Source organism: Chiloscyllium punctatum, chromosome 33 (assembly GCF_047496795.1).
Source record: "Chiloscyllium punctatum isolate Juve2018m chromosome 33, sChiPun1.3, whole genome shotgun sequence".
NCBI classification, from domain to species: Eukaryota; Metazoa; Chordata; class Chondrichthyes; order Orectolobiformes; family Hemiscylliidae; genus Chiloscyllium; species Chiloscyllium punctatum.
Genome location: NC_092771.1, coordinates 58,480,979 through 58,506,139, shown reverse-complemented (window position 1 = coordinate 58,506,139; position 25,161 = coordinate 58,480,979).

Sequence of the window (25,161 nt, the reverse complement as noted above, 5' to 3'; positions counted from 1 at the left end):
TGGCCTTGCTTTCCTATCTCTGTAACATCTCTAGCCTTGCTTTTCTCTCTCTGTAACATCTGCAAACTTGCTTTCCTATCTCTGTAACATCTCCAGCCTTGCTTTCCTATCTCTGTTAAATCTCTGGCCTTGCTTTCCTATCTCTGTAACATCTCCACCTTGCTTTCCTACACTCCTCAGTGAATTGGTTATATATCTTCTGTATTTTCATCTTTCTGGGGCTGTAAAAAATATCCCCAGCAGTGTGTTCTGTCATCGTTTTGATCCTAGCCTCGGCCCATAAATCCTCATTTGAAGACACTTCCAAGATATTGTCCCTCCTTACTGCAGTAACTGACTCCTTAATTAATAATACAACACCACCTTCTATTCAACACCCTCTCCTGTCCTGCCCATATTTTACAGTATAACAGAATATTGAGTTGTTGGCCCTGACCTCCCTCAAACACGTCTCTGTGATGGCTAAAATGTCACACCTCCACAGATCAATTCATTCCCTTACCACATCAGTCTGTCTGGTAATATTCCCAGCATTCCCTAGCATAACACCTGGAATACTCTGTACCTTGGAGTTCTTCAGTCATTCACTTTTTCTTATCAGGCTGCTCAAACCATGAACCAAAATTATAACTCTGGCACTGAATGAACATTTGTTGAACTGTAATATTTTAAAAAAAAATTCATCAAGTGCAACTTTCAAGAACTGAGCAGTCAGCTCCACATACAATGAGTCCTGATGGTTAATTCCCCCCTCAGTGTGCAGAGGAGCAGCCCAGAGTAATGGCGAAAGTGAGGACTGCAGTTGATAGAGATCAGAGTCGAAATGTGTGGTGCTGGAAAAGCACAGCAGGTCAGCCAGCATCCAAGGAGCAGGAGAGTTGATGTTTCGGGCATATGCCCTTCTTCAGGAAGGCATTGGTGTATTCCTTTTTTTTTCATTCTGTGATCCAGAGGACATTGGGAAGCGTACTTACTCTTGCATGCAGCACTCTATACAGCATTGAAATAGAAACAGTGAATCAGTTGGTTGGACAAGGTGTAGAAAAGTTGATAAGAAGTACAGGCTGGTTAAAGTACAAACATAAGGAGAGATAAATGACCTGGATCAGATGGGGTATACCCGAGGTTATTTCAGGAAGTGATGGGAGAGGATTGTGTGCCTTTGGTGATAACCTTTGCATCGTCATTGTCCACTGAGTAGTGCCAAATGATTGGAGGATGGCAAATGTTATTCCCTTGTTCAGGAAAGGGAATAGGGATAACCCTGGGAATGACAGAACAGTCAGTCTTACATCAGTAGTGGGCAAAGTATTGGAGACGTTTCTGAGAGGCAGGATTTACAATTACTTAGAAAACAATAGTTTGATCAGAGATAGTCAGCATGGCTTTGTGAGGAGCAGAAACCTTACTGAATTCTTTGAAGATTTGAAAAAACACACTGATGAAGGTAGACCAGTAGGTGTGGTGAACAACAATGTTAGCAAGGCGTTTGATAAAGTTCCCCAATGTAGGCGCATTCAGAAGGCAAGGAGGCATGGGGCAAAGGGAAATTTGTTTGACTGAATATGGATTTGGCTGGCCCGGAGAAGACAGAGGATAGTAGCAGATGGAAAGTATTCAGCCTGGACATCAGTGTCCAATGGTGTAACATAGGGATCCGCTCTGGGACCTGTGCTCTTTGTGATTTTTATAGATGACTTTGATGAGTTAGTGGAATGGTGGGTTAATAAGTTTGCCAATGACATGAAGGTTGGTGGAGTTGTGGATGGTGTGGAGGGTTGGTATAGGTTACAAGAGGACATTGACAGGATGCAGAGATGAACTGATAAGTGGCAGATACAGTTGAACCTTAAAAATTGGGAAGCGATTTATTTTGGAAGGTTGTATTTGCATACACCACACAGAGTTAAAGGCAAAAATCTTGGCAGCGTGGAGTGACAGAGGGATCTTTGGCACCATGTCCATAGATCCCACAAAGTTACCACCCAAGTTGGCAGGGTTGTTCAGAAGATGTATGGTGTGTTGGCTTTCATTACCAGGGGGATTGAGATTACGAGCGGCGAGGTTAATACTTAGCTCTATAAAGCTGTGGTTCAACTACACTTGGAATATTGGGTTCAGTTCGGGTTGCCTCATTATAGGAAACATATGGAAGCCTCAGAAAGTGTACAGACCAGATCTACCAGGATGCTGCCTGGATGGAGGACATGTCTTAGGAAGAAAGGTTGAGAGAGCTAGGGCTTTTCTCACTGGAGCGAAGAAGGATGACAGGTGACATAATAGAGGTATTCAAGATGTTGAGAGAATTGACAGAGTGGATAGCCAGAGCCTTCTCCCCGGGCAGAATTGGCTATCAACAAAGGGCATAACTTTAAGGTGATTGGAGGAAGGTTTAGAGGAGATTCTTTATTCAAAGAAGTAGGTTATTTATTCAGAGAGTGGTGGGTGGGCGGAATGCACCGCCAAGGGCGGTAGTAGAGTCAGATACATTAGGGATAGTTAAGAAGACTCTTGGATAGGCACATGGGAGTTAGTACGTTAAAGGTCATGTAGGTTAGTCTGATCTCAGAGTAGGATAAAAGGCCAGCAAAACATTGATGGCTGAAGGGCTCTTACTGTGCTGTACTGTTCTGTGTTCCAAGTTTCACTCAGTTTGTGGATTCTCATTAATTGGTAACTGTTTGAGGGAGTGAGGTGTGCGAGGGAGTGAGGTGTGCAAGGGAGGGCGGTGTGTGTGGTCAGGGAGCTGGGGTGGGAGGTTAGACCAAGACTTCCAGTTTTGATGTGCATTGTTACATTCACCTGAATGCCAGCACAACATGCGTGGTTACCTAGACCAGACAAAATCCAACAAGTTCAGTTATTAAAACGATTCTTGGCTTGTTGTTAACTCCTGGTTTCTTAAGATACATTCTGTTGGATGACCTATGAATTAGTATCTGACCAACCACAAACATGTACAATTTTATTTTGATACTGTTGAATATGAAGGTGCATTTATTGGATACAGTTTCAGAGGGTTCACTGTGAGACACAAAATGCTGCAATAGACTGCCAGTTGTGAACATTTTCACCCAGTGTCTGGTCCACAGGACAAATGCATGGAGTCTGGGGGACATGCAAGATGTCATCACCATCAGTAACTTGTGTGGTGTGATTCTGAGACTCCAAGTCCATACATCTACTCCATGGGCCAGGCTCTGACTGAAGATAAATTTGTAAGACCTGGTTCCTGGTCAGTTGCTGGTATCTAATTTAGACAGCATTTGTACCTACACTGAGAGCAGTGATAGCCTGTTGGCTAGTTTCCTGCTGCTGAAGGTGGATTCCAAATGATTCTCTGTGAGGCAATATTTGAATGACTGCCTTGAGTCAGGTTGGAAACTCTCTGGTCTGATTCAGGAGCAGGTCAGTGTCTCACTCAGTGCCACAGGCAGCTGTAAGGTCCAGTAGCACTGTACCCGAATTCAGGCCTTTTGGAATCCACTTTTAATGTCGGTCATGATGTAAAGTGATGGGTTTACTGACCTGAACAATGATCAGGAGTTTGCCATGTTTGTGAATTGGGAAACAATAAGATATGAACTACAATTATTCAACCGAACAATAACTGCATCATGTCTGAAAACAATTAAGTTGATTCTATATTGTTGGAATTACATTATAAACATGAACAACTTTTTCTTTTTATCGAAAAAGAACATGTTGTTGACTATTTTGGTGATCACAATTACACATTGAATCTCAGTATTCAAATACATGCATTGTTGCTCTATCATTTGGAAAGTGGTTGACCTCTGATTGATTGCATATTCACAGTGAGCAAATGATTGAACAATCAAATCGACTTATCATTCTTACACACTTCAATATAATCAATCGATTTAATTTCTCACTGAAATGTGTGACCTCCAGCTATTTGCCAAAAAATCTATTAGTTTTAAAATAATGAAGTAAAAGGATAGACTAGATGAAAAAGTTAATGTTCTAAATTGGAGAAATGCCAATTTTGATGGTATTAGGCAATAAATTTCAAAAGCTGATGGCAGCAGATGTACGCAGAGAAAGGTATGGCTGGAAAATGGAAAGCCTTCAGAAATGAGATAACGAGAGTCCAGAGACAATATATTCCTGTTAGGGAGAAAGGAAAGGCTGGTAGGTATAGAGAGTGCTGAATGACTAAAGAAATTGAGAGTCTGGTTAAGAAAAAGAAGGAAGCATATGACAGGTACAAGCAGGATAGGTCGAGTGAATCCTTAGAAGAGTATAAAGGCAGGAGGAGTATACGAGAGAGAGAAATCAGGAAATCAAAAAAGGGGACGCGAGGTAGTTTTGGCAAATAGAGTTAGGGAGAATCCAAAAGGACTTTACAAATACATTGAGGACAAAAGGGTAAATATGGAGAGAAGATCTTCAAAGATCAGCAAGGTGGCCTTTGTGTGGAGCTGCAGGAGATTGAGGAGATACTGAACAAGTATCTTGTCAGTGTTTACTCAGGAGAAGGACATGGGAGTTGTAGATATACAGAGTAATAGATGGTGACATCTTTAAAAATGCCCATATTACAGAGGAGGAAGTGTTGGATGTCTTGAAATGCATAAAAGTGGATAAATCCCCAGGACCTGATCGATCAGGTGAAGACTAGAACTCTGTGGGAAGCTAGGGAACTGATTACTGGGCCTCTTACTGAGATATTTGTATCATTTATAGCCAGAAGTGAGGTGCTAGAAGACTGGAGGTTGGCGAACGTGATGCCACTGTTTAAGAAAAGTGTTAAGGACAAGCCAGGGAACGATAGACCAGTGACCCTGACGTCAGTGGAGGGCATGTTGTTGAAGGGAATCCCGAGGGACAGGATGTACATGTATTTAGAAAGGTAAGGACTGATTAGGGATAGTCAACATGGCGTTGTGTGTAGAAAATCATGTCTCACAAACTTGATTGAGCTTTTTGCAGAAGTAACAAAGAGGATTGATGAGACCAGAGCAGTGGACGTGATCTGTATGGACTTCAGTAAGGCACTCGATAAGGTTCCCCATGGGAGACCGGTTAGCACAGTTAGATCTCATTGGAGTACAGGAAGAACTAGCCAGTTGTATACAGAACTAGCTAAAGGTAGAAGACAGAGGGTGGTGGTGGAGGGTTGTTTTTCAGAGTGGAGGCATGTGACCAATGGAGTGTCACAAGGATCAGTGCTGGGTCCTCTACTTTTTGTCATTTATATAAATGATTTATATATGAGTATAAGAGGTATAGTTAGCAAATTTGCTGATGACACCAAAATTGGAGTTGTAGTAGACAGCGAAGAAGGTTACCTCAGGTTCCAAGAGGATCTTGATCATATGGGCCAATGGGCTGAGGAGTGGCAGATGGAGTTTAATTTAGATAAATGTAAGATGCTGCATTTTGGGAAAGCAAATCTTCGCAGGACTAATACTCTTAATAGTGAGGTCCAATGGAGTGTTGCTGAACAAAGAGACCTTGGAGTGCAGGTTCATTGTTCCTTGAAAGTAGAGTCACAGGTAGGTAGGTTAGTGAAGAAGGCATTTGGTATGCTTCCCTTTTATTGGTCAGAGCATTGAGTACAATAGTTGCAAGGTCATGTTGCGGCTGTACAGGACATTGGTTAGGCCACTTTTGAAATATTGCATGCAATTCTGTTCCCGTTCCTATCGGTAGGATGCTGTGAAACTTGAAAGTGTTCTGAGAAGAATTACAAGGATGTTGCCAAGGTTGGAAAGTTTGAGCTATAGCTGGAGGTGGAATGGGCTATGGCTATTTGCCCTGGAACGTTTTGAGACTGAGGGGTGACCTTAAAGAGGTTTATAAAATCATGAGGGCCATGAATGGGGAAGTAGACAAGGTCTTTTCCCTGGTGTGGGAGAGTCCAGAACTAGAGGGCATAGGTTTAAGTTGGGAAGGAAAAATATAAAAGAGACATAAGGGGCAACTTTTTCCACATAGAGGGTGGTTTGTGTATGGAATGAGCTGCCAGAGGAAGTGGTGCAAGTTAGTACAATTGCAACATTTCGATGGTGTCTGGATAGGTTTATGAATAGAAAGTGTTTACAGGGACATGGGCTGAGTGCTGGCAGGTGGGAAGAGATTGGTTTGGGATATTTGGTCCGTATGACGGGTTGGACTGAAGGATCATTTCCATGCTGTATATCTCTTTGACTCTCTGACTGTAATTTAGAAATGACAATAATTTGATATGCATTGTCAAATAAATGGTTTATATCATTAAATTGTAGCAGACAATAAGTTGAAATCTTACTATTTTTAGAATGAAAAATAAAGAACAAAGAACGTTCCAACACAAGAAGAAAGCCTTTGGCCCTCCTAACCTGTGCTGATTAAGATCTTCCTATTTTCTAAATCTCCACTTATTTTCTAAGATTCTGTATCCGTCTGCTCCCTGCCCATTCGTGTATCTGTCAGATACATCTTAGATAACTCTGTTGTTCCTGCCCCTATCTCCTCCACTGGCAACATGTTCCAGGCTGCCACCATATATGTAAATAACTTCCCACATATATCTATCCTAAACCTTTCCCCTCTCACTTTGAACTCATGACCCCAAGTAATTGAGTTCCACAATCTGGGGAAAAAGCTTCTTGCTATCCACCCTGTCTATATCTCTCTTGATTTTGTAGACCTCAATCAGGTCACCCCCCCCAAGCTTTGCCTGTATAATTAAAATAATCCTATTCTACTCAACCTTTCTTCATAACCAGCACCCTCCATATCAGGCAACATCCTGGTGAACCTACTCTGCACTCTTGTCAAAGCATCCACATCCTTTTGATAATGTGGTGACTATATGCAGTATTTCAAATGCAGCCAAACCAAAGTCCTATGCAACTGTAATATGACCTGCCAACGTTTGGACTCAACAGCTGATCCAATGAAGGAAAGCAAGCCATATGCTGCCTTGACCAGTTTACTGTCCTGCGTTGCCACCTTCAGGAAACAATGTACCCAGGTCTCGCTGTATGTCAATTTTCTCCAGGACTTTTCCATTTACTGTATTATTCGCTCTTGAAATTGATCTTCCAAAATGCATCACCTCACATTTGCATAGATTGAACTCCATCTGCCATTTCTGTGCCCATCTCTCCAATCTATCAATATTATATTCTGCTGCATTCTCTGACAGTCCCCTTCACGATCTGCTACTCCACCAATCTGGGTGTCGTCTGCAAACTTGCTAGTCAGGCAACTGATACCTTCTTCCAAATCATTGTTATTCATCACAAACAACAGTGGACCTAGCATGGGTCGCTGTTGCATATCACTGGTCATAGGTCTCCATTTTGAGAAATCCCCTTCCACTACTACTCTCTGTCTCCTGTTGCCCAGCTAGTTCTCTATCCATCTATATAAAACACCCTGGACCCCATGCAACATCACCTTCTCCATCAACCTACAATGGGGAAACTAATAAAACACCTTACTCAAGTCCTTCCGTATCTTCTCCAGCAGCTTCCCTAACATTGATGTCAGACTCGCTGGTCTATAGTTACCTGGATAATTCCCACTATCCTTCTTAAACAAGGGGAAAATATTAGCAATTCTCCAGTCCTTCGGGACCTCACCCATGTACAAGGGTCCTGCAAAGATATTTGTTAAAGCCCCAGTTATTTCCTCACTCACATCCCTCAGCAACCTGTGGTTGATCCCATCCAGACCTGGGAACTTGTCTATATTTCCAGCTTTTAGAATATTCAAACCTTCCTCTGTCTTTATGTCAACTTGACCCAGAGTATGCAAAGATCTACCCCTAACCTCAACACCCATCATGTCCCTCTCCTTGGTGAATACAGATGCAAAGTACTCCCTAAGAATCTCACCCATTTTCTCTGACTCCATGCATAAATTTCTTCCTTTGTCCTGTGTGGGCCAAACAGTTCTCGAGTTACCCTCTTGCTCCTTATATATGAAACGTAGTCTATGGGATGTTCCTCAACCCTGTTTGGTAAAGATATCTCATGACCACTTTTAGCCCTCTTAATTCCTCGATATTTACTGTGAAATGTGGTTCTTGTAAAGAAAATAAACATTTTGTTCGTGCGAGTGGGAACTCAGACCTTTTCAAACTGTTTTGTGCCAAAAAATATTTGAAGTCCATCTCAGTGCAAATAAAAAGCAAGAGAAGAAACCTCTTGGGAAGAGGAATTTTCACCCACTCTGCCCCCGAAGTACTGCTGAGGTGGAATATAGTGAGGGCTTGTAACAGGGGCACAATTTTAACTGAGTGGTTTGAACATGCAAATTGACTCAACTAATCAACTTGACAGTGATATCCTCGAGCAAAGATTCATGGAGTGTATGAGAGATTGTTTCTGAGAGCAGGATGTTATGGAAACAACCAGAGAATGGGCTCATTTAGATTTGATATTATGCAACAAGGGAGGGTTGGTGGATGAGCTTTGTCTTGGAAGGAGTTACCGCAACATGCTGGAGTTTCACATTCAGATCGAAGGAGTAAAGACTGAGTCATACATGAGAGTTTTAGTGTTAAGCAATGATAATTACACTGGCCTAAGGAAGGATATGGCCTGGGTGGGCTGGGGGGTCGGTGGCTGTGGGAGAAAAGAACAGTCAAGGGCAGGGCAGATGAAGAAATGTGGCAAATAATTAGGAAGATACTGAAGACCGAGCGGAGTTGCATAATGGGAAAGAAATCATCCATATCTTGATAAGGAAGTCACGGATAACATGAAGGCAAATCCTAGTGTATATCATACTGCAAACGTTAGTCACACTGTGGAGGACTGGCCATGTCAGTGACCTCGTGGTGTTCTTACTGAACTCTTATGTGATAAACCCAGGTAATGTTCTGGTGACCTGGTTCAAATCCTGCCACAGCAAGTAGGGGAGCTTGAATTCAAATCTGGAATTAAGAGACTGATGGTGGTTATGAATCGATTGTCAAGAAAAACCCACCTTGTTCACTAATTTTATTTCGGTAAGGAAACTGCCATTCTTACTGTAGAATAACCACTCTCCGGTTGAAGGCATTTCTCCATATCTCTGTTCTAAATTGTCTTTTCTTTATCTAAGACTATGTTCTTGAGTCCTTTCTCTCCTAACCACGCAAACATCTTCCCAACATATACTCTGATCTGTCATTCGGTATTTTGTATGCTTCAATTAGATCCCCCTTCATCCTTAAACAAACTCCAGCGAGTATAGACCCAGAGACCTCATATGTTAAGCTTTTTCATTCCTAAGACCATTCTTGTGAAGCTCCTCTGAACACGCTCCAGGGGCCGTACATCCTTCCTGAGGTATGGGCCCAAAACGGCGCACTATCTACCAAATGTGGTCTGACCAGAGTCTCATAGTGCCTCAGAAATCCATCCCTACTTTAATATTCAATTCCTCTCAAAATAAATGCCATCACTGTATTTGCGTTTCTGACTGGGCGGGCCACCTGAAAGAACAATCTTACGATGGGCAATAATGAATTCACCATGGAGTTACAAAAATGAACAATGATTAATGCATGCTGGGAAAGGGATGCCAACCTTGACTAAAGTCTTTGTGCTAATCCACATGCTGCAGAATCCAGTCAGGCTGCAGCTACCCACAGATGGTTTGCAAACAAACCTGACAGCTACAGACCCTTAAATACTCACCTAAAGTTGGACCTGAATGGGACAATGGAATGTTGCCCTTGAGCCAACCCATGATTGAGTCTGATTGATCAGGATAAATGAACCTGATCATTCCATTGACAGATCCTCCTTACCTTCCCAAAAGGGCGTGAAGACTTTGAAGGATAAGAATCACCACAAAACCCCACACGTGCAGTAACTGGAGAATAACCAGGGAAAGAGAAGACACCTCCAAGATCATCAGAAGAACAAGAAGACATCACCAAGTCGAGCCCGGTCAACGTCTAGTGGGGTAGTTTGTGATCATCCAAAGTTAAGTTCAAGCATAATATAATGTGTATCATTTATCATTGCGTTATAATACGTTTTATTGTTCTAATATTAATTGTGTTCAAAAAACAAATAATGTTTGTAAGAGTTAACTCGGTTCGTTTGCTGAATATAAGATTTCAATCACCTCAATCACATTGTGCATCAGAAACTACACCTTCCTAATTGCTGACTCAACCTACAAGTTTATCTAGAGACAATCCTGAACTGGAACTCGCAACTCTCTTTGCACTTCAGACTTCTTCTGATTTTTCTCTCCACTTACAAAGTAGTCTATGCCTGTATTCTTCCTACTAATGTGCATCACCTCGCACTTTCCCAAGTTGTACTCCATCTGCCACTTCTTTGCCCACCCTCGTAATAGTTATTCAGTTTCTCATCTATTATTTGTTCCACACAACTGTCTCACCAGCATCATTTTCCAGTGCCCCAATATCCACTTCTGCTTCTCTTTTGCCCTTTATATGTCTAAAGTAACTCTTACAGTTGTCCTTTATATCATTGGCTAGCTTAACCTCATATTTAATGTTCTCCGTCCTTATTTCTTATTTTGTTGCCATCTGTTCATCTTTCAAGCTTCCAAATCTTCTGGTTTCCCACTGCTATTTGCTATGTTACATACTTTCTATTTTCCTTTTACCCTAGCCATGACTGTCCCAGTATCCATTGTTGCCTCATCCTCGCTGTACAATGCATCTTTTACCTCGGGATAAATCTCTGCTGTGACTCCTAAATTGCTCCGAGAAACTCCCGCCATTATTGTTCCACTGTCTTTCCTGCTCGGCTCCTCTCCCAGTCACTTCTATCCAGCTCCTCCTTTGTGTCATTGAAGGTGTCTTTAGTTAGCTGTAATCTTAACTCCGATTCTACTTTCTCCATCTCAAATTGAAGAGTAGGTTCAATCATAGTATGATCACTGCCTCCGAAGATTCCTTCACCTTAAGCCCCATTATCAAGTCTGCCTCACTGCACAGCGCTAAATCCAGTATTGCCCGTTCCCTCGTTGCCTGCACCATAAGCTGCTCCAAAAAGACATCTTGTAGACATTTCACAAATTCCTTTCCTTGCAAACAACTTCCACTGATTTTCCCAGTCCACTTGCATATTGAAATCCCCCCCAGTCATTGTAACTTTGCCTTTCCTACATATCGTTTCTATCTCCTCGTCTATCATGCGCCCCAGCTTCTGACTACGATTTGTCGACTTGTACATAACTCCAACCATGGGTTTTCACCTTTACGGTTCCTCAATTCTACCCACACACATTCCACACCATCTGACTCTATTTTAAGTAATGAAACTGAGGGATGCGACTGCAAAACACTTTAGCATTGTCTCAAATTTATAGTTTAGACATGAAGTAACAATATTTTATTGTCAATTACTTTGCACTATGGCAACAGTGTATTTCTTTGGCCAAATATTCTGTCTTTATTACGGAAGAATACAAACTTCAGCGTGGGTTTCCTCTGGGTGCTCCGGTTTCCTCCCACAGTCTAAAAATGTGCAGTTTAGATGAATTGACCATGCTAAATTGCCCGTAGTGTTAGATGAAGGGGTAAATTTAGGAGAATGGGTCTGGGTGAGTTGCGCTTCGGTGGGTCAGTGTGGACTTGTTGGCCAAAGGGCCTGTCTTCACACTGTAACTAATCTAAAAAAAAACTTGAAACTGTTCGAGAAGGAAGATATGAAGAGGACATGAGTCTATAAGGAGATTAAGGTGGGTCAAGTGAACAGGCAAATATTGGTGTATGGAACATAGTAGGAAAAATGTGTCTGCGCTAAAAGATATTAGTGGATTGAATGGAAACGGAGTGTATTATTTCAGTGGAGAGATTGGCTTTAGGCACAGAGGAACCGGGCACTTGGATTACAAAATAAAAATTTTACGTGTCCATCAAATTTTTAGGGAGGTAAGACAAATGTTGAAACTTTCTGAAACAGAATACGTTTAAATATTGGGATGATTTTGTACAGATTTACAATGTAGTGGTGTAACCACATCGAGAGAGCGATGGCCACAATGATATGAAATGCAATCCAGAGAAGATTCACTCAGCTGAGTCTTGTGAGGAGCATTTATTTCAGGAGGAAATCTTGAAATGACTGGCTCAGGATCTGCTGGGGTTTAGGCAAACAACATGTGTTCTTGCTTAAGCTCAAAATGTTCCAAGTCGTCTTTCAAGTTGAATTCTAAAACAATATTTCACCTTGTGTGAGAGATTACCACGAGTGGATGGAGAGTAAAACAGAAAAATGTCTCTGTTAAGAAGATGGTGATTTGGTGTCATCCTCTCAGAGTGTTGTGTCTTTGTACAATTCTCTTCCCAGATAGCGATGGAGGATAAGGCATTAAATATTCCTAAAGCAGAGGCAGGCAGATTCTTGACTAAGAATGATGCACGAACATTGTAAGGGCAAATGAGGAATGTGCGATTGAGGTCACAATCAGATCATCCACGACCTTATCACATGATGGAGTTGTTTTGATTCCTTACTCCTGATGCTAGGTTTTACATTTCTGTTGTCTTTAGATACTGAAAATAAAATAACACAGTTCTCACAATTTCAAAGACAGCGACACACTCTTCAGATCAACAAAATGCCCTTGTTGTTTAATAATTATTAGAAAATCGGATTGTCTTTTTAGTTCATTTGGGATTTTAATGGAGCTAGACCAGCATTAATTGCCCTTGAGACGTTCCAGTCCAGTTGATGTTGGTCCATCCAAGTGGCTGTTGGGAGGGAGTGCCAGAAGTGCATCTCATGTGCTGGTTTAACTTGGAGTAAGTTTTGTCAATACGAATATATGGGAAGGAATTTATTAGTCTTCAGAGAAATAACAACCTTCCTCGAGAAGTCTATATAATAATGAAGCGAAGTCTGTTTCTATGTTATTGGTGAACTTAAAATAATGGTGTCAAACAGCTAGAATAATGTTGATGCTGTGTTGGACGATTCTTACACTGAGCACAATTATCCTGGATGATTTCCGAGATGGCTGGGCTGTCCTAGGTTGAGTAAGTGCTGATACTCCATGGGATGATGCTTGTTTGAAATCTCACCACTTACTGAGAACAGTTCGTTGGAACAAACCAAGTCCAATTGGTTGCTGCTTCAGAATATATCAGACATTTCAAGGCTGCCACCACATGGAATCATGTAATAAAGACAAGGCCTGTCGAGTCTGCACCACCCAGTGCTGATACAAGTGCTTTATAAAGTTTGTGAGGTTACCTTCCTGAACCATCCTCCCAGGTAATGCATTTTTGACACATATCATGCTCTGGGTTCGAAACAGATTTCACAAATCCTCTGTTAGTATATTCTCTTTGACTTCAAACGTATTTCCCATTGTTTTTGACCCTTTGACTAAGGGTCTAGTTGTTGTCTGTTCACTCGTCCCATACCTCTCATGCTATAATACACCTCTGTCAGGTTCACCCCTCACCTTTCTCTGCTCCAAAAGCAAATTAGATTAGATTACTTACAGTGTGCAAACAGGCCCTTTGGCCCAACAAGTCCACACCGCCCCGCCAAAGCGTAACCCACCCATACCCCTACATCTACCCCTTACCTAACACTATGGGCAATTTAGCATGGCCAATTCACCTGACCTGCACATCTTTGGACTGTGGGAGGAAACCGGAGCACCTGGAGGAAACCCACGCAGACACGGGGAGAACGTGCAAACTCGACACAGTCAATCGCCTGAGGCGGGAATTGAACCCGGGTCTCAGGCGCTGTGAGGCAGCAGTGCTAACCACTGTGCCATCGTGCCGCCCACCGATCTAACCTATCTTCATGGTTTGTGTTCTCTCTTGTCTTGTTACATCTTCCAAAGTGCAGCATCTCACACATTTCAGTGTAACCTTTTATCAGTCATTGATCTGGCCATCTGAAAATCTGTTTGTACCCTCTTGTAACCAACACGTTCCTGCTCACTGTGACCCACTTGGATAATCATTGTGTCATCTCCAACATTGTTTATCATCCACTAACATGTCCCGCCTCCCCCCCCCCCCATCTCCCACATTCTGATCATCACAATTTATGAATTTCAGAAACAAACCTTGATTTTCTTCCTGTTCTACCAATGTGGTTGCAGAATTGGGAATTCCAGTCTCTTGTTTTTCCTATTTTGGTGAATTTACACCATGAATCAGTTGTGGTCTTTTGTGAGGGAGCCACAAACAGTATTTTGGACAGGGATCTGAATCCTGTTTTTATACTCCGCCCCTCTGCATGTATTATTCATAATGCTTGGACATAATTAATCTTGGACTAGCGTTTGGCACCTTGCCCTGCAGCATTTTCATTTTACGTGGGCCTGCAGCTTATTCATTACAACATTCGCTGCCGTAGTCAGAGCTGAAAGAACTTTTTCATCTGCAGGATGGACACAGGCTCATTCATTAATTTTGTTTGAAAGAGCTAGAGCAATGATGATAAAGAGTGAATTAAATTCTGGATTATAAATACACTATAGAAGATAATTCACGTTCTCATTTCTACACTGAATTGGAAGCAAGTTAAAAGAACAAACACCCACCGATTTGAATATTGTTTGAAAAGTGATGTCATGTTGAAATAATGCATTAAGGAAGATCATGCATCAATTTTCTTTTGAATATTGCGAGGATATTGCTCAAATAAACAGTGTTCTTGTCTTTTGCTCCTTATTCTTTCAACTGATCTTCCTGTGTAATTTGCGGTGAGATCAGAGTGACTTTCCTTTCAATCGAAGCAGGACTTGACTGAGGGTGGAATCAAGGACCCTGAACAAAACTGTGATTCATGGGAATTAGAGAACATTCTGCACTGGGAATGGGAACAAGAGAAAAATTAGTCTCTGAAAGGTGTCTTCCAAGTTGCATGGCATCCTGACTCGGGACTAGTTTGCTGATCCTTCACAAGTATATGTTAAAAATCTTGGAATGCCCCTACAAACAGCTCTGTCTGGATCTGCATCACTTTGGATTGAAGAGGTAAAACAGGGCAACTCTGTGTCACTTATTCCAGAGCCATTGAGGATGACAAATAAACGCTGCACTTGCTAGCGCCTTCCAAAACCCTGGATGAATATGTCTTGTTAAAAAATACAAAGATATTTTATGTTTTCATAGATGTATGGAAACTCTCGGAAAGGTAAGATCTTGCTGGATGAGTACATTGCCAGTGACATCAGGAGCATGATAAGACATTGAAGTACTGATCTCAATTGTTAACAATCAGTTACGTTCAGAGGATTGATCATGTAATTTCATGACCACCGAATTCAACACTTTCATAATGCATTATGACAATGGCAATAAACTATCGGTATTTGGGGAGCTGTCAGGCACATAGTTTTTCATTTTTCATTCAAAAACCATAACCAAATTCTTGAGCGTCAACAGAAATGGCAGCTTCACTGTTCCCTTTCAGATCAGACAAATATCCACTGTCCAGAAGAGTAACTAAGTTGAAAGTGCAGGAAAACATTTGCAAGTTCTGATCAGAGAGAAACACAATTAACTTTTTGATTCCAATATGAGTTTTTCAGAAGAGGATCATATCAGACTCAATATGCTGCCTCTGTTTCTACCTCCAGATCCTGACTCATCTGTGGTGATTTGTCACTGTTTACTGTTTAGAACATAGAACATAGAACAGTACAGCACAGAGCAGGCCCTTCAGCCCACGACGTTGTGCCGAACATTGATAAGGTAAAGCTAATGTACGAACTCTCAAATGTCTGTGACCATATGCATGTCCAGCAGACTCTTAAATATCCCCAATGACCTTGCTTCCACAACTGCTGCTGGCAACGCATTCCACGCTCTCACAAATCTCTGCGTAAAGAACCCGCCTCTGACATCTGCTCTATTGTTTCCGCCCAACGGCTTAAAACTATGACCCCTCATGTTAACAATTGCTGCCCTGGGAAAAGGATTTTGGCTATCAACTCTATCTATGCCTCTCATTATCTTTTACACCTCAATTAGGTCCCCTCTCTTCCTTCTTTTTTCCAACGAAAAAAGTCCGAGCTCAGTCAACCTCTCTTTGTAAGATAAGCTCTCCAGTCCAGGCAGAATCCTGGTAAAACTCCTCTGAACCCTCTCCAAAGCATCCACATCTTTCCTATAGTAGGGCGACCAGAACTAGACACAGTATTCCAAGTGCGGTCTAACCAAAGTTTTATAGAGCTGCAACATGATCTCACCGCTCTTAAACTCAATCCCCCTGTTAATGAAAGCCAAAACACCATATGCTTTCTGAACAACCCTGTCCACCTGGGTGGAAATTTTAAGGGATCTATGTACCTACACACCAAGATCCTGCTGTTCCTCCACACTGCCAAGAATCTGCCTTTAATCCTGTACTCAATTTTCAAGTTCGATCTTCCAAAATGCATCACCTCGCATTTATCCAGTTTGAATTCCATCTACCACCTCTCAGCCCATCTCTGCATTCTGGCAATGTCAGGCTGCAACGTACAACAGACCTGTATACTGTCAATGATACCTCCAACCATTGTGTCCTCTGCAAACTTGCTAACCCATCCTTCAATCTCCTCATCCAAGTCATTAATAAAAATTACAAACAGTAGAGGCCCAGGAACAGAGCCCTGTGGAACACCATTCACCACTGACTTCCAAGCAGAATATTTTCCTTCCACTACAACTCGACCAGTCAATTCTGTATCTAGACAGCTAAATTTCCCTGTATCCCATTCTTCCTGACCTTCTGAACGAGCCTACCATGGGGAACCTTATCAAATGCCTAACTGAAGTCCAGATACACAACATCCACCGCTCGACCCTCATCAACATGTCTAGTAACATCCTCAAAGTACTCAGTAAGATTTGTGAGGCATGACCTGCCCCTCACAAAGCCGTGCTGACTACCTTTAATCAAGCCATGCTCTTCCAGATGTTCATAAATCCTATCCCTCAGAATCCTTTCGAACACCTTGCAGATGACAGACATAAGACTGACTGGTCTGTAATTTCCAGGGATTTCCCTATTTCCTTTCTTGAAGACAGGAATTACATTTGCCTCCCTCCAGTCCTCAGGTACGACTCCGGTGGAGAGCAAGGATGTAAGGATCTTCGCAAGTGGCGAAGCAATCACATTTCTCACTTCCCAAAGCAGCCGAGGACAATTCTGGTCTGGCCCTGGCGACTTGTTAATATTAATGATTGTCAAAATGTTCAGCACATCAGCTTCCTCAATCTATCTGTTGCAGCATAATTACCTGCTCCTCAATGGTTTCATTCACTACAAGGTCCTTTTCTTTCGTAAAAACAGAAGCAAAAAACTCATTTAGGGCTTCCCCTACCTCATCAGACTCTGTACACAAGTTCCCTATGTTATCCCTTTTCGGCCCCACTCTTTCTTTGACCATTATGCTTCCTAATCCTTCCTGCCAAGCCTTTTTCATGCCCCCTCCTGGCTCTCCTCAGACCAGTTTTGAGGTCCTTCCTCGCCTGCCTGTAATCCCCTAGAGCTGATCATTCCCTTGCTTCCTCCACTTTACGTAAGTTGCCTTCTTTCTTTTGATGAGAAGCTCCTCCGTTCTCGTCATCCAAGGTTCCTTTATCTTACCCCTTCTTGCCTGTCTCAGAAGGACACATTTGTGCATCACTCGCAACAACTGTTCCTTAAACCGTCTCCACATGTCTATAGTGGCCTTTCCATGGAACAATTGCTCCCAGTCCATGGTTCTCAATGCAGTCTGATCGTATCATAGTTTCCTTTTCCCCAACTAAATATCCTCCCATTGTGCCTGCTTCTCTCCTTCTCCATAGCTATGTAGAATATGAGGCAGTTGTGGTCACTATCACCAAAATGCTCTCCCACCGCAAGATCTGACACCTGCCCCGGCTTATTTCCGAGCACCAAATCCAAAATGGCCTCTCCCCTCGTCGGCCTGTCAACGTACTGAGTTAGGAAACCCTCCTGAACACACCTTACAAAAACAGCTCCTTCCAAACCATCTGCCGGAAGGAGGTTCCGTTCAATATTGGGAAAGTTAGTCACCCATTACAACTAGCTTCGAAATCGACGTTTCGGGCAAAAGCCCTTCAGAAACGTCGATTTCTAAGCTACTTGGATGCTGGCTGAGCTGGTGTGCTCTTCCAGCACCACTAATCCAGAATCTGGTTTCCAGCATCTGCAGTCATTGTTTTTACCCATTACAACTAACCTATTCCATTCACACTTTTCAAAACTCTGCCGACCTATGCTTTCTTCAATCTCCCTGCTTCTATTGGGAACCCTGTATTTAACCCCTAAAAAGGTGATTGCTCCCTTGCTGTTCCTAATTTCCACCCATACTGACTCAGTAGGCAGACCTTCCTCGATAATGGTAACTTCTGTAGCTGTGATACCCTCTCTGATTAGCAGTGCTACACCCCCTCCTCTTTTTACCTCCTCCCTATTATTTTTAAATGTTCTAAACCCTGGAACATTCAGCAACCCTTCCTTCCCCTGAGAAACCCACGTCTCTGTTATGGCCACAACATCATAGCTCTAAGCTCATCACTTATATCCACATTTTCTCCAGTATTATTGAGCACAGTGAATCCGTTTTGGGGGAGGGGGCGGGGACGAGGGAATTGTGTCACAGTGGTTGGCATGGCTGTTTCACAGTACCAGGCACACGGATTGGGGGATGGGGGAAGGGGAGGGTGCATGGTGTCTCAGTGGTTAGCACGGCTGTCTCTCAGTACCACGGACCCGGTTTTGGAGGAGGGAGAGGGGGGCATGATGTCTCAGTGGTTAGCACGGCTCTCTCACCGTACCAGGGACCTGGTTTGGGGAGAGGGGGAGGGGGGCATAGTGTCTCAGTGTTTAGGATAGCTGACTCACAGTATCAGGGACCCGGTTGAAGGAATGGGGTGGGGAATTGGGACATGGTGTCTCAGCGGTTAACACAGCTGTCTCAAAGTACCAGGGATCAGATTTGGGGGGAGAGGAGGGGGGCATGGTGTCTCGTGGTGAGCACGGCTGTCTCACAGTACCAGGGATCCAGTCTTGGAGGAGGGGGAGATGGGCATGATGTCTCAGTGGTTAGCACAGCTGTCTAATAGTACCAGGGCCGAGCTGAAAATGTGTTGCTGGAAAAGCGGAGCAGGTCAGGCAGCATCCAAGGAACAGGAATCGACGTTTCGGGCATAAACCCTTCTTCAGGAATCCTGAAGAAGGGCTCATGCCCGAAACGTCGATTCTCCTGTTCCTTGGATGCTGCCTGACCTGCTCCGCTTTTCCAGAAACACATTTTCAGCTCTGATCTCCAGCATCTGCAGTCCTCACTTTCTCCTCACAGTACTAGAGACCCGGTTTGGGGGGGGAGGGGGAAGGGGAGGGGGTGTATGGTGTCTCAGTGGTTAGCACAGCTGTCTCACAGTACCAGGGGCCCGGTTTGTGGGGAGGGGGAGGGAGGCTGCTGTCTCACTGCCTTTGACATCTTCCAAAACCTTTCTCCAAACATCTTAAAATTATGCTCACTTCGTGACAATCATTTCCACCCTGGGAAGAAGAATCTGGCTATTTACTCTGTCTGTAACTCTCACTGTCTTGTTCAGCTCTATCAAGTTACCTCTCATCCTTCTTTACTCCAATGAGAAAAGCCATCGCTCCCTCAACCTTTCTTCATAAGACAAGCCCTCTCGTCCAGGTAGCATTCTGGTAAATCTCCTCTGCACCCGCTCTAAAGCTTCCATATCCTTTCTATAATGAGGCGACCAGAATATTTCAAATATGGTCTCACCAGAGATTTCTCGACCTGCAGCATAATCTTGCGGCTCTTCAACTCAGTCCCCCTGCTAATGAAAACCAACACACCATACGCCTTCTTAACAACCATTTCAACTTAGGTGGCAAATGAAAGACCTACAGACATGGACCCCAAGATCCGTTTGTTCCTCCACACTGCTATGAATCCTACATTTGACCCAGTAAGCTGCATTCAACTTCGACTTTCAAAATGAATCCCTTCACAAAATAGGAAATTGGAAAAGAATTAGGCCATTTAACCCCTTGGATCTGCTGTGCCGTTTGGTCACAGCTAAAATGTTTCTCAGCCGCATTCTCCTTCCCTCACCAACTGACCATTGATTCCCTTATTCATGAAAAACATACTTATTTCTTAAAGAAACTACTGTGTGTGCGGGCGTGTGCATGTGATTGTGTGTAAGTGTCCATATCTGTATGTATACGTGTTGTGTGTTTAATGAGTCCATGTATGTTTGTGTGCAACTCTGTGAAATGATGGCTCTGTGATTTTGGGGAGAAATCCATTGAAATTGAAATAACCCCTTACTCCCCTCATCTACCTCCACGTCTGTACCTGTTAAGGTTATAGTCATACAATGCCACCCTCTGCTGGTCTCCCCATGCCACTGCACAAGTGTCACTTTTTTTCTATCAGAGGACATCAAATACTGCGAATATCTCACATTGCACGGCTGTTTGGTTTTGCAAATATCTCTGGATGCACAGAAGAGTTTGTCTGATACCTAGATATATTACCACCACCACTGGGTCAGTTTCAGGACTTTTCAATCCTTTCTCACATACACCTTGTAGGGGTGAATTATAGAATATTTTTATTTAAAGAACGTGTAATAAATTCATCGCATCACCTTACAGATGATTTGGTCAGAATTGCTTGGTTGCAGTTGCAGTGGAAATACTCTTTTAGGTGTACACTCTGTGGAATGAATAATCTTCAAAGACAAATCACTTTCACATTGCCGAGCGAGAACATATATTACTCAGGAGCATTCGCCACTCTGAGTGTCCTCAGTATAATTATGATCCTCCCGATACCCAACTGTGTGTGTGTGTGCGTGTGCAGATGGTGCTGTCAGTTTGGATGGTGCTATGATCTATCTCCCTCTCCCCACCTCCTAGACTGAATCCCTTATGGTTTTCTCCCTCCACTGCCATCAATGCAGTAAAGTGTGAAGACCAGCAGAGGCGGACATTGCATCACTTTAAATACCACAGAGGCTGGCAGATCCGCTGTGCGCATGGATACGCACAGAGACACGCAGATACACAAAGATATGCAAATAGATACACAGGCACACATAGAGTCTGGTGCAGTCACACAGATACTAAAGCACACAGAAAGAAATGCCAATACACTGATGCACGTGCACACACAGATATACAGGCATCAGTACAGACACACCACAAACACTGACACACCAACATTTATACAGAAATGCAGAATTTGCCAGTATTTATTTTTCACGTGGTGACTTCCTCAATATATCACTCGATTGTGTGGTGTGTGCCAAAATTTCTGTTGAACCGTAGGGATTCCTCTGCACCCGCACTACAGCTACTCCATCTTTCCTATAACAAGGTGACCAGAACTGAACACTATGTTCCAAGTGTGCTGTTATGACACAGCAATGAACCCGTTTGTGAATTAAACCAAACACCCAGAAAAGCTTACCTTGCCTTATAATCTGTTAAAGCACCCACCCTCCTCCTCCAACCAAAAACAAAGTACCTGTGCCACAGCTTGGAATGTTAACGAGTTTTTTTATTCCTTATTTTTTTTTTCAACAGTCTCTTTGGGAACTTAGCCCAGTGGGAATGGAGGTGAGGGCAGTTGAATGTTCCCCCTGCAGAATGTGGGAGGTAAGGGTCATCACCAGTGTCCCTGCTGCCTAGATCTGCTGGAAGTGCATCTGACTCCAGCTCCTTGAAAACCTCGTTAGGGAACTGGAGCTGGAGCTGGATGAACTTCGGATCATTCGGGAGGCAGAGGGGGTTATCGAGATGAGTTACAGGCAGGTAGTCACTCCTAAGGTACAAGAAAAAGACAAATGGGTTACAGTCAGGGGGCGGAAAGGGAACCGGCAGGCAGTGCAGGGATCCCCTGTGGCTATTCACCTCAACAATAAATATACCGTTTTGGATACTATGGGGGGACTTATCAGGGGAAAGCAGTAGGGTAGAGGGATCTGGCACAGCGTCTGTCCCTGCTGCTCAGAAGGGAAAGGGGAAGAGGGGCAGAGCAGTAGTCACTGGGGACTTCATAGTTAGGGGGACAGATAGGAGGGTCTGGGGAGACAAGATGGACTCACGGTTGGTGTGTCGCCTCCCAGGTGCCAGAGTTCGAGATGTCACTGATCGTGTTTTTGGGATCCTTAAGGGGGAGAGGGAGCAGCCCCAAGTCGTGGTCCACATAGGCACCAATGACATAGGTAGGAAGAGAGATGGGGATTAAAGGCAGAAATTCAGGGAGCTAGCATGGAAGCTTAGAGCTAGTTCGAACAGAATTGTTGGCTTAGGTTTCTTGCCCGTGCCACGTGCTAGTGAGGCAAGGAACCGGGAGAGAGAGAAGGTGAACACGTGGCTGCAGGAATGGTGCAGGAGGGAGGGTTTTGTATTCTTGGATAATTGGGGCTCTTTCTGGGGTAGGTGGGACCTCTACAAGCAGGATGGGCTTCATCTGAACGAGAGGGGTACCAATCTCCTGGGGGGGGGGGAGTGGAATTCGCTAAGGCTATTGGGGTAGGTATAAACTAATCCAGCAGGGGGATGGGAACCAAAATTGTAGTTCAAGTATGGAAAGGGTTGAGAGTAGGGAGGTCTAAAATCAAGTTTCAGGGACGCAAGATGGCACCGGCAAACAAGAAGTTGGTTTGAAGTGTGTCTACTGCAACGCCAGGAGCATCTGGAATAAGGTGGGTGAACTTGTAGCATGGGTTGGTACCTGGGACTTCAATGTTGTGCCATTTTGGAGACATGGTTAGCGCAGTGACAGGAATAATTGTTACAGGTTCTAGGATTTAGATGTTTCAGTAAGAACAGAGAAGATGGTAAAAGAGGAGGAGGTGTTACATTTTTTGTCAAGGACACTATTGCAGTTGCAGAAAGGATGTTTGAGGACTCGTAAACTGAGGTGGTATGGGCTGAAGTTAGAAACAGGAAAGGAGAGGTCACCCCTTTGGGAGTTTTCTATCGGCCTCCGAATACTTCCAGAGATGTAGAGGAAAGGATAGCAAAGATGATTCTCAATAGGAGTGACAGAGACAGGGTGGATGTAATGGGGAACTTCAAATTTTGAAATATTGAACGGGAACACTATAGTTCGAGTACTATAGAGTGGTCAGTTTTTGTCCAGTGTGCACAGGAGGGCTTCCTGACACAGTATATAGACTGGCCAACAAAGGGGGAAGCCACATTAGTTTTGATACTGGGTAATGACCCTGGTCAGGTGTTAGACTTGGAAGTAGGTGAGCACTTTGGTGATAGCAATCACAATTCTGTTACGTTTACTTTAGTGATAGAAAGGGATAGGTGTATACCACTGGGTAAGAGTTACAGCTGAGGGAAAGGCAATTACGGTGCCATTAGGCAAGATTTAGGAAGCATATGATGGGGAAGGAAACTGTTGGGGATGGGCACATTAGAAATGTGGAGCTTATTCAAGGAAAAGCTACTGTGTGTCCTTGATATGTATGTATCTGTTAGGCAGGGAGGAAGCTGTAGAGTGCGGGAGCGGTGGTTTATGAATGAAGTGGAATCTCTGGTCAAGAGGAAGATGGTGACTTATGTTAGGATGGGATGTGAAGGCTCAGTTAGGGCACTTGAGGGTTACAAGGTAGCCAGGAAAGACCTGAAGAGAGAGCTTTGGAATGTGTTGCCTGCAACAGTAATAGATTCGCAAACTTTTAGCACATTTAAGTCGTCATTGGACAAGCATATGGACGTACATGGAATAGTGTAAGTTAGATAGGCTTCAGATTGGTATGACAGGTTGGCTCAACATCGAGGGCCGAAGGGCCTGTACTGCGCTGTAGTGTTCTATGTTCTATGTTCTCCTATCTCCTCCGACTCCTAGCGCAAGTTCCCTCCACTATCCTGATGAGCCCTACCCTCACTAAAGCAATCATCTTGTTCCTCACAAAAGTATCGAACATCTTAAGTTTTACTTTAATCCTACTCACCAAGTCTTTTTCATGCCCGCTTCTCGCTCTCCTGAGATTATTCTTCACTTCCTTCCTGACAACCTTGTAACCCTCTAGAGCCTTGTCTGATCCTTGCCTACTTAACCCTAAGTCATTTTCCTCCTTCCTCTTGAGATATTCTACATCCATTGATACAATGAAGATATGGAGCTGCAAATGGATTGGAGCTGCACATCCCATGACTTCCAGCATGGGCTGCAGGTTTCCTCTCGCTGGGCAGTGATCTAACACAGTGTGACTGAACAATGCCCTGGGGCAGTGTACACAGCTCTACATGCTGGGAGGGTAACTGCTCCTGGTTTACAGATCCATGCCCTGGGGTGGCGTACACTGCTCTACATGCTGGGAGGGTCAATGCTCCTGGTTTACATAACAATTCACTGCTGTTCAATGCATAGCTCCCAGTACTGGAGATGCAGTTCATGTACTGGTGTGGTCTGCACAGATTGGTGAATTGTATTGAAAAGTACACTTGCCTTGTTTGAACATTGCTACATGCTGCACAGATACATCATCTGGATTATGGTGTCTGATTCTGTGACATGGATTTCAGCTGATTTGTCACCACATTTACTTTATATTCTTATTTTTGTTATTGGACCTGAGATAGTACTACTCATCTGGTTAATCCCATTTGTCTGAGAAGAGCCACGTTTACTGAACTTGTCGAACAAGTAATCATCCAATTATAACATGAATATCCGTCCTTCTGTACCTTAACCTGGCCGTTGGTGCTCATATACCTGGAATACCGGGGAAATCATTATGAAGCTCAGAAACAATGTGCAAAATGTATGGCTCGTGGTCTCCTGTACGTCCCGGCTGTGGGTCACATTTGGATCCCTAGTGCATCGACAGCTGGCATTGTGAAGCTCAGAAACAATGAAATGGTATGTGTCAGACTGCTGTTCACTTCCCGGTGTGTTCCATGTGGTGCTCCATAGACAGGGGTGTGTGTGTGCTGGGCTGTTGTTCACTTCCAGGTATGTTCCATGTGGTAGTCCATAGATAGGGAGGTGTGTGCTGGGCTGTTGTTCACTTCGTGGTGTGTCTCATGTCGTACTCCATGGACAGGGGTGTGTGTTTGACTGTTGCTCACTTCCGGGTGTGTCACATGTCATACTCCATAGACAGGGATGTGTGTGCTGGGCTGTTGTTCATTGCATGGTGTGGCCTATGTTGTGATCCATGGACAGGAGGTATGTGTTTGACTGTTGCTCACTTCC